The following is a 12,018-nucleotide window of genomic DNA, read 5'->3' on the forward strand; positions in this document are numbered from 1 at the left end:
AGAATGAGAAATGGGGGGAGTGAAAGGCAGAGAGAGAGATAAAGAACGAGAAATGGAGGGAGTGAAAGGCAGAGAGAGCAATTTAGTGTCTGAAAGAGATGGAGAGAGAGCAACTGAGTGTCTGCGAGAGATCGAAAAAGAACACAAAAAAAGAGCAGAGAGACATGACCATGGTCAGACTGAATGAAAATGACCAGGGTCAGATCGAGTGAAATGACCAGGGTCAGACTGAATGAAAATGACCAGGGTCAGATCGAGTGAAATGACCAGGGTCAGACTGAATGAAAATGACCAGGGTCAGATCGAGTGAAATGACCAGGTCAGACTGAATGAAAATGACCAGGGTCAGATCGAGTGAAATGACCAGGGTCAGACTGAATGAAAATGACCAGGGTCAGATCGAGTGAAATGACCATGGTCAGACTGAATGAAAATGACCAGGGTCAGATCGAGTGAAATGACCATGGTCAGACTGAATGAAAATGACCAGGGTCAGATCGAGTGAAATGACCAGGGTCAGACTGAATGAAAATGACCAGGGTCAGATCGAGTGAAATGACCAGGGTCAGACTGAATGAAAATGACCAGGGTCAGATCGAGTGAAATGACCAGGGTCAGACTGAATGAAAATGACCAGGGTCAGATCGAGTGAAATGACCAGGGTCAGACTGAATGAAAATGACCAGGGTCAGATCGAGTGAAATGACCATGGTCAGACTGAATGAAAATGACCAGGGTCAGATCGAGTGAAATGACCAGGGTCAGACTGAATGAAAATGACCAGGGTCAGATCGAGTGAAATTAATATCGTCAGATTTAGTGACATGACCATGGGCAGAGAGTTCTATTACCATGATCAAACTGATTGACATAACCATTTTCAGACAGAGTGACATTACCATGATCAAACTGATTGACATAACCATTTTCAGACAGAGTGACATTACCATGATCAAACTGATTGACATAACCATTTTCAGACAGAGTGACATTACCATGATCAAACTGATTGACGTAACCATTTTCAGACAGAGTGACATTACCATGATCAAACTGATTGACATAACCATTTACAGACAGTGACATTACCATGATCAAACTGATTGACATAACCATTTACAGACAGTGACATTACCATGGTAAGACTGAGTGACATGACCATTGGCAGAGAGAGAGAGATCATGACCAGGGTCAGAGTGAGAGATCCATGACCATGGTCAGAGTGAGAGATCCATAACCATGGTCAGGGTGAGAGATCCATGACCAGGGTCAGAGTGAGAGATCCATGACCAGGGTCAGAGTGAGATATCCATGACCAGGGTCAGAGTGAGAGATCCATGACCAGGGTCAGAGTGAGAGATCCATGACCATATTCAGACTGAGAGACATGACCATGTTCAGACAGAGTGACATGACTATTGTCAGACTTAAAGTGACATGACCATGGTTAGACTACGTGGCAGGACCATGTTCAGACTGAATGACATGATAATGGTCAGACTGATTGACATGACCATGTTCAGACTGAATTACATGGCAATGGACAGTCTGAGCAAAATGACCATGGTCAGACTGAGTGACATGACCATGGTCAGATTGAGAGTGACATGGCCATGATCTGAAAGAGAGACATGGCCATGGTCAGAAAGAGAGACATGGCCATGGTCAGAAAGAGAGACATGGCCATGGTCAGAAAGAGAGACATGGCCATGGTCAGAAAGAGAGACATGGCCATGGTCAGAAAGAGAGACATGGCCATGGTCAGAAAGAGAGACATGGCCATGGTCAGAAAGAGAGACATGACCATGGTCAGACTGAGTGACATGACCATGGTCAGACTGAGTGACATTACCATGGTAAGATGGAAATTTACATGAAATTTACCATTCTAAGACCTAGGGTAAAATGACTATGGTCAGACTGAGTTATATGACCATGGTCAGAATGAGAGTGACATGACCATGGTCAGACTGAGTGACATGACCATGGTCAGACTGAGAGACATTACCATGGTCAGACTGAGAGATATTACCATGGTCAGACTGAGTGACATGACCATGGTCAGACTGAGTGACATGACCATGGTCAGACTGAGAGATATTACCATGGTCAGACTGAGTGACATGACCATGGTCAGACTGAGTGAAACGACCATGGTCAGACTGAGAGTGATATTACCATGGTCAGACTGAGTGACATGACCATGGTAAGTCTAAGTGAAATGACCATGGTCAGACTTAGTGACATGACCTGGTCTGACTGAGGGACATGAACATGTACAGATTGAGTGATAAGACCATGGTCAGAATGAGGGTGACATGACCATGGTCATATTGAGAGTGACATGTCCATGGTCAGATTTATAGACATGACAATGGCCAGACTGATTATCATGACCATCGTCAGACTGAATGTCAAAACCATGGTCAGACTGAGTGAAATGACCATGGTCAGGCTGAGTGACATGTCCAAGGTCATACCGATTATCATGACCATAGTCAGACTGAATGACAAAACCATGGTCAGACTGAGTGAAATGACCATGGTCACCTTAAGTAACATGGCCATGGTCAGACTGAGGGTGACATGCCCATGGTCAGATTTATAGACATGACCATGGTTACACTGACTAACATCACCATGGACATATTGAGTGACATGACCATGGTCAGACTGAGTGACATGACCATGGTCAGACTGAGAGATATTACCATGGTCAGACTGAGTGACATGACCATGGTCAGACTGAGTGAAACGACCATGGTCAGACTGAGAGTGACATGACCATGGTCAGACTCAGAGTGACATACCCACGGTCAGACTGATTGAAAGGACCATGGTCAGACTGAGAGTGACATGACCAAGGTCAGACTAAGTGAGATGACCATTCTCAGACCTAGTGTAAAATGACCTTTGTCAGACTGAGTAACATGACCATGGTCAGACTGAGAGTAACATGACCATGGTCAGACTGAGAATGAAATGACCATGGTCAGACTGAGTGACAAGTCCATGGTCAGACTGAGGGTGACATGACCATGGTCATATTGAGTGACATAACTATGGTCACATTGACTGACATGACAATGGTTAGACTGATAATCACGACCATAATTAGACTGAATGACAAAACCATGGTCAGACTGAGTGAAATGACCATGGTCAGACCGAGTGACATGACCATGGTCAGACTCAGAGTGACATAACCATGGTCAGACTGAGTAATATGACCATGGTCAGACTGAGTGACATAACCATGGTCAGACTGAGTAACATGACCATGGTCAGACTGAGTAACATGACCATGGTCAGATTTATAGACATGACCATGGTTACACTGACTAACATCACCATGGACATATTGAGTGAGATGACCATGATCAGACTGAGAGACAATGCCATGGTCAGTCTGAGAGAGATGACCATGGTCAGACTAAGTGATATGACCATAATCAGACTGAGTGTGACATGACCATGGTCAGACTGAGTGAAACGACCATGGTCAGACTCAGAGTGACATACCCACGGTCAGACTGATTGAAAGGACCATGGTCAGACTGAGAGTGACATGACCAAGGTCAGACTAAGTGAGATGACCATTCTCAGACCTAGTGTAAAATGACCTTTGTCAGACTGAGTAACATGACCATGGTCAGACTGAGAGTAACATGACCATGGTCAGACTGAGAATGAAATGACCATGGTCAGACTGAGTGACAAGTCCATGGTCAGACTGAGGGTGACATGACCATGGTCATATTGAGTGACATAACTATGGTCACATTGACTGACATGACAATGGTTAGACTGATAATCACGACCATAGTTAGACTGAATGACAAAACCATGGTCAGACTGAGTGAAATGACCATGGTCAGACCGAGTGACATGACCATGGTCAGACTCAGAGTGACATAACCATGGTCAGACTGAGTGACATGACCATGGTCAGACTCAGAGTGACATAACCATGGTCAGACTGAGTAATATGACCATGGTCAGACTGAGTGACATAACCATGGTCAGACTGAGTAACATGACCATGGTCAGACTGAGTAACATGACCATGGTCAGACTGAGTAACATGACCATGGTCAGACTGAGTAACATGACCATGGTCAGACTGAGTGACATGACCATGGTAAGTCTAAGTGAAATGACCATGGTCAGACTTAGTGACATGACCTGGTCTGACTGAGGGACATGAACATGTACAGATTGAGTGATAAGACCATGGTCAGAATGAGGGTGACAAGACCATGGTCATATTGAGAGTGACATGTCCATGGTCAGATTTATAGACATGACAATGGCCAGACTGATTATCATGACCATAGTCAGACTGAATGTCAAAACCATGGTCAGACTGAGTGAAATGACCATGGTCAGGCTGAGTGACATGTCCATGGTCATACTGATTATCATGACCATAGTCAGACTGAATGACAAAACCATGGTCAGACTGAGTGAAATGACCATGGTCACCTTAAGTAACATGGCCATGGTCAGACTGAGGGTGACATGCCCATGGTCAGATTTATAGACATGACCATGGTTACACTGACTAACATCACCATGGACATATTGAGTGAGATGACCATGATCAGACTGAGAGACAATGCCATGGTCAGTCTGAGAGAGATGACCATGGTCAGACTAAGTGATATGACCATAATCAGACTGAGTGTGACATGACCATGGTCAGACTGAGTGAAACGACCATGGTCAGACTCAGAGTGACATACCCACGGTCAGACTGATTGAAAGGACCATGGTCAGACTGAGAGTGACATGACCAAGGTCAAACTAAGTGAGATGACCATTCTCAGACCTAGTGTAAAATGACCTTTGTCAGACTGAGTAACATGACCATGGTCAGACTGAGAGTAACATGACCATGGTCAGACTGAGAATGAAATGACCATGGTCAGACTGAGTGACAAGTCCATGGTCAGACTGAGGGTGACATGACCATGGTCATATTGAGTGACATAACTATGGTCACATTGACTGACATGACAATGGTTAGACTGATAATCACGACCATAATTAGACTGAATGACAAAACCATGGTCAGACTGAGGAAATGACCATGGTCAGACCGAGTGACATGACCATGGTCAGACTGAGTGACATGACCATGGTCAGACTGAGTGACATAACCATGGTCAGACTGAGTAACATGACCATGGTCAGACTGAGTAACATGACCATGGTCAGACTGAGTAACATGACCATGGTCAGACTGAGTAACATGACCATGGTCAGACTGAGTGACATGACCATGGTAAGTCTAAGTGAAATGACCATGGTCAGACTTAGTGACATGACCTGGTCTGACTGAGGGACATGAACATGTACAGATTGAGTGATAAGACCATGGTCAGAATGAGGGTGACATGACCATGGTCATATTGAGAGTGACATGTCCATGGTCAGATTTATAGACATGACAATGGCCAGACTGATTATCATGACCATAGTCAGACTGAATGTCAAAACCATGGTCAGACTGAGTGAAATGACCATGGTCAGGCTGAGTGACATGTCCATGGTCATACTGATTATCATGACCATAGTCAGACTGAATGACAAAACCATGGTCAGACTGAGTGAAATGACCATGGTCACCTTAAGTAACATGGCCATGGTCAGACTGAGGGTGACATGCCCATGGTCAGATTTATAGACATGACCATGGTTACACTGACTAACATCACCATGGACATATTGAGTGAGATGACCATGATCAGACTGAGAGACAATGCCATGGTCAGTCTGAGAGAGATGACCATGGTCAGACTAAGTGATATGACCATAATCAGACTGAGTGTGACATGACCATGGTCAGACTGAGTGAAACGACCATGGTCAGACTCAGAGTGACATACCCACGGTCAGACTGATTGAAAGGACCATGGTCAGACTGAGAGTGACATGACCAAGGTCAGACTAAGTGAGATGACCATTCTCAGACCTAGTGTAAAATGACCTTTGTCAGACTGAGTAACATGACCATGGTCAGACTGAGAGTAACATGACCATGGTCAGACTGAGAATGAAATGACCATGGTCAGACTGAGTGACAAGTCCATGGTCAGACTGAGGGTGACATGACCATGGTCATATTGAGTGACATAACTATGGTCACATTGACTGACATGACAATGGTTAGACTGATAATCACGACCATAGTTAGACTGAATGACATAACCATGGTCAGACTGAGTGAAACGACCATGGTCAGACTGAGTGACATGTCCAAGGTCAGACTGATAGTGATATGTTCAAGGTCAGACTGAGTGAAATGACAATGGTCAGACTTAGTGACATGACCATGGTCATACTGAGTGACATGTCCAAGGTCAGACTGAGAGTGATATGTTCAAGGTCAGACAGAGTGACATTACCATGGTCAGACTGAGGGTGACATGCCCATGGTCAGATTTATAGACATGACCATGGTCAGACTGAGTGAAATGACAAGGGTCAGACTTAGTGATATGTTCAAGGTCAGACTGAGTGAAATGACAATGGTCAGACTTAGTGACATGACCATGGCCATACTGAGTGACATATCCAAGGTCAGACAGAGTGATATGTTCAAGGTCAGACAGAGTGACATTACCATGGTCAGACTGAGAGCGACATGACAACAGTCAGACTGAGTGACATGCCCATGGTCAGATTTATAGACATGACCATGGTCAGACTGAGTGAAGTGACAATGGTCAGACTTAGTGAATTGACCATGGTCAGACTTAGTGACATGATCTGGACAGACTGAGGGACATGACCATGGTCAGACAGAGATTCCAAGATGGCGTAGCAGTCAGACGTCTTTGTCTTTGTCCTGTTGTGTCCCTTGTATATATTTTTTAATATATTTTTCTTCACATATCTTTTTTCAATATTTTCCTAAACCTCAACTTCTAAATCCTCTCCTGCAACCCGCCTCACCCAATGTGGCCCGGATCTGGTTTTTCTAAAGTATTTCTACTTACTTCGGATCTGGAATCCCTCAACTGAAGCTAGCCAGCTAACTAGCTACCAGCTATCAGTCAGCAAACCACTGCTAGCGGTCATCAGCTAACCTTTAGCTCGGATAGATCTAGTCAGTTCGTACAACATGACTCAAACCAGAGCATAACGGACCTATTTTTCTCCATATCCCCGGATTCCTACCGCAAACTCTGAACCCTTTCATCTGGATCTTCGCAACTAGCTAACCACAATCCCGGGTGACTACTCCTGGCTAGCGTTTCCATCCCGGAGCAAGCACCAATTAGCCTGAAGCTAGCCCGGCTAGGGCTCCTTGGCTACCACCGAAGCCCACTCCCAGGCTACAATATCCGGACCCCTTCTACTGCTGGTATGGGACACGGAACTCCATACCGATCCTCTATGACTGGAATACCGACATAATCTACCCGAGGATTCCAACAGGCCTCTCAGGCGAGACGTCCGCTGACGGCCCATTCTGCTAACCGCGGCCTGCTAGCTATCTAGAGCTACTTGAAACCCTACTAATCCATGACTGGTCTATCGACGTCACCGCACGAGGTGGAAAAATCAGACTTACCTCCATTGCGATGTCCTCCAAAGGCCCTTTTGCTAACTTGCTAGCCCTGGTCTGCTAATTGCTAGCTTGCTAGCCCCGGTCTGCTAACAGCTTGCTTGCTAGCCCCAGTCTGCTAACTGCTTGCTTGCTAACCCAGGTCTGCTAACTGCTAGCTTGCTAGCCCCGGTCTGTTAACTGATAGCTTGTTAGCCCCGGCCTGCTAACTGTCTGAATCGCCGTGTCCCCAGCCAGCCCAACCACTCACTGGTTGCAGGAGAGGATTTAGAAGTTGAGGTTTAGGTTGCTAGCCCCGGTCTGTTAACTGATAGCTTGTTAGCCCCGGCCTGCTAACTGTCTGAATCGCCGTGTCCCCAGCCAGCCCAACCACTCACTGGACCCATATGCTCATGCCTCTCTCTAATATCAATATGCCCCGTCCATTACTGTCCTGGTTAGTGATTACTGTCTTATTTCACTATAGAGCCTCTAGTCCTGCTCAATATGCCTAAACCAATCATGTTGTTCAACCTCCTACATATGCGATGACATCACCTGTTTTAAAAGTCTCTATAGACTATATCTGTCTCATCATTACTCAATGCCTAGGTTTACCTCCAATGTACTCACATCCTACCTTACCTTTGTCTGTACACTATGCCTTGAATCTATACTATTGTGCCCAGAAACCTGCTCCTTTTACTCTCTGTTCTGAACGCACTAGATGGCCAGTTCTTACATCCTTTAGCCGTACCCTTATCCTACTTCTCCTCTGGCGATGTAGAGGTGAATCCAGGCCCAGCAGTGCCTAGCTCCACTCCCACTCCCCAGATGCTCTCATTTGTTGACTTCTGTAACTGTAATAGCCTTGGTTTCATGCATGTTAACATTAGAAGCCTACTCCCTAAGTTTGTTTTACTCACTGCTTTAGCACACTCTGCCAACCCGGATGTCTTAGCCGTGTCTGAGTCCTGACTTACGAAGACCACCAACAACCCTAAAATCTCCATCCCTAACTATAACGTTTTCCGCCAAGCTAGAACTCCTAAAGGGGGCGGTGTTGCAATCTACTGCAAAGATAGCCTGCAGAGTTCTGTCTTACTATCCAGGTCTGTACCGAAACAATTCGAGCTCCTACTAAAAATGCATATTTCCAGAAACAAGTCTCTCACCGTTGCCACTTGCTATACACAGGCAGTTAGGAAAGCTAAGGCTAGCTTTTTCAAACAGAAATTTGCATCCTGTAGTACAAACTCAAAAAAGTTCTGGGATACTCTAAAGTTCATTCTCCTCCCAACTGCTCTAAGGTTAGGAAACACTATTACCACCGTTAAATCCACTACAATTGAACATTTCAATAAGCATTTTTCTACGGCTGGCCATGCTTTCCACCTGGCTACCCCTACCCTGGTCAACTGCCCGGCACCCTCCACAGCAACCCGCCCAAGCCCCCACCATTTCTCCTTCACCCAAATCCAGATAGCTGATGTTCTGAAAGAGCTGCAAAATCTGGACCCCTACAAATCAGCCGGGCTAGACAATCTGGGCCCTCTCTTTCTAAAATGATCTGCCGAAATTGTTGCAACCCCTAATACTAGCCTGTTCAACCTCTCTTTCGTATAGTCTGAGATTCCCAAAGATTGGAAAGCTGCCGCGGTCATCCCTCTCTTCAACAAAGGGGGCAAAACTCTAGACCCAAACTGCTACAGACCTATATCTATCCTACACTGTCTTTCTTAGGTCTTTGAAAGCCAAGTCAACAAACAGACCATTTCAAATCCCACCTTACCTTCTTCACTATGCAATCTGGTTTCCGAGCTGGTCATGGGTGCACCTCAGCCACGCTCAAGGTCCTAAACGATATCATATCCGCCATCGATAAGAAACATTACTGTGCAGCCATATTCATGGACCTGTCCAAGGCATTTTACTCTGTCAATCACCACATTCTTATTGGCAGACTCAACAGCCTTGGTTTCTCAAATGATTGCCTCGCCTGGTTTACCAACTACTTCTCTGATAGAGTTCAGTGTGTCAAATCGGAGGGCCTGTTGTCCGGACCTCTGGCAGTCTCTATGGGGATGCCACAGGGTTCAACTCTCGGGCCGACTCTCTTCTCTGTAGACATCAATGATGTTCCTCTTGCTGCTGGTGATTCTCTGATCCACATCTACTTTGGACACTGTGTTAACTAACCTCAAGACGAACTTCAATGCCATACAACTCTCCTTCCGTGGCCTCCAACGGCTCTTAAATGCAAATAAAACTAAATGCATGCTATTCAATCGATCACTGCCCGCACCTGCTCGCCCGTCCAGCATCACTACTCTGGACGGCTCTGACTTAGAATACGTGGACAACTACAAATACCTACAAATACCTAAACTCTCCTTCCAGACTCACATTAAGCTTCTCCAATCCAAAATGAAGTCTAGAATCGGCTTCTATATGCAACAAAGCATCCTTCACTCATGCTGCCAAACATACCCTCGTAAACTGACCATCCTACCGATCCTCGACTTCGGCGATGTCATCTATAAAATAGCCTCCAACACTCTACTCAAAAAATTGGATGCAGTCTATCATAGTGCCATCCGTTTTGTCACCAAAGGCCGATATACTACCCACTACTGCGAACTGTACGCTCTCGTTGGCTGGCCCTCGCGTCATACTTGTTACCAAACCCACTGGCTACAGGTCATCTACAAGTCTTTGCTAGGTAAAGCCCTGCCTTATCTCAGCTCACTGGTCACCATAGCAGCACCCACTCGTAGCACCCGCTCTAGCAGGTATATCTCACTGGTCACCCCCAAAGCCAATTCCTAATTTGGTCACTGCACCTGTACATAGCCCATCTGTAAACAGCCCATCTATCTACCTCATCCCCATACTGTATTTATTTATTTATCTTGCTCCTTTGCACCCCAGTATCTCTAATTGCACATTCATCTTCTGCACATCTATCACTCCAGTGTTTAATTGCGATATTGTAATTACTTCGCCACCATGGCCTATTTATTGCCTTAACTCCCTTATCTTACCTCATTTGCACTCACTACATTTGGACTTTTCGTTTTATTTTTTCTACTGTATTATTGACTGTATGTTTTGTTTATTCCATGTGTAACTCTGTGTTGTTGTATGTGTCAAATTGCTATGCTTTATCTTGGCCAGGTCGCAGTTGCAAATGAGAACTTGTTCTCAACTAGCCTACCTGGTTAAATAAAGGTGTTCTCAACTAGCCTACCTGGTTAAATAAAGGTGAAATACATTTTGTATTTTTTAAATACATGACCTCAGACTGAGAAGCATGACCATGTTCAGACTGAGAGATATTACCATGGTCAGAGTTAGAATGACATGACCGTGGTCAGACTGAGAAGCATGACCATGTTCAGACTGAGAGATATTACCATGGTCAGAGTTAGAATGACATGACCGTGGTCTTACTGAGACACATGACCATGTTCAGACTGAGAGATATGACCATGGTCAGACTGAGATACATGACCATGGTCAGACTGAGAGACATGACCATGGTCAGACTGAGAGACATGACCATGTTCAGACTGAGAGATATTACCATGGTCAGACTGAGATACATGACCGTGGTCAGACTGAGAGACATGACCGTGGTCAGACTGTGTGACGCAGCCATGATCAGACTGAGAAACATGACCATGGTCAGACTGAGAGACATGACCATGGTCAGACTGAGAAGCATGACCATGTTCAGACTGAGAGATATTACCATGGTCAGACTGAGTGAAATGGCCATAGTCAGAATTAGAGATTTGACCATGGTCAGACTGTTAGTGACATGACCGAGGTTTGACTAAGAGTGACATTTCCATGGTGAGACTGAGTGACATGACCATGGTCAGACTGAGAGTGATATTTTTTTTTTTGGGGGGGGTATTTTATTAGCATCGCTGTTAGCTGTTGCAAAAGCAGCAGCTACTCTTCCTGGGGTTCCACACAGAACATGAAACACAATACAGAATGACATAATACAGAACATCAATCGACAAGAACAGCTCAAGGACAGAGCTCCATACAGTTGAAGTCAGAAGTTTACATACACCTTAGCCAAATACATTTTAAACTCAGTTTTTCACAATTCCTGGCATTTAATCCTAGTAAAAAAAAAATCGCTGTTTAAGGTCAGTTAGGATCACCACTTTATTTTAAGAATGTGAAATGTCAGAATAATAGTAGAGAGAATGATTTATTCCCAGTGGGTCAGAAGTTGATATACACTTATTTCTTACATTAGTACCCCAGGTCATCTTAGGTTTCATTACATACAGTTGAGAAGAACTACTGAATATAAGAGCAGCGTCAACTCACCATCAGTACGACCAAGAATACCAAGAATATGTTTTTCGCGATGCGGATCCTGTGTTCTGCCTTACAAACAGGACAACGGAACGGATCCCATGCAGCGACCCAAAAAAACG

General features: G+C 45.0%; 1 protein-coding gene across 2 annotated transcripts in view; it reads right to left on the bottom strand.

Annotated features, from left to right (window-relative positions):
• The window catches only part of pgr (progesterone receptor), a 56,990-nt gene that overhangs the window by 25,265 nt on the left and 19,707 nt on the right, over positions 1-12,018 (bottom strand). The window lies entirely within an intron of this gene.

The sequence above is a fragment of the Oncorhynchus tshawytscha genome, linkage group LG13 (assembly GCF_018296145.1).
Source record: "Oncorhynchus tshawytscha isolate Ot180627B linkage group LG13, Otsh_v2.0, whole genome shotgun sequence".
NCBI classification, from domain to species: domain Eukaryota; kingdom Metazoa; phylum Chordata; class Actinopteri; order Salmoniformes; family Salmonidae; genus Oncorhynchus; species Oncorhynchus tshawytscha.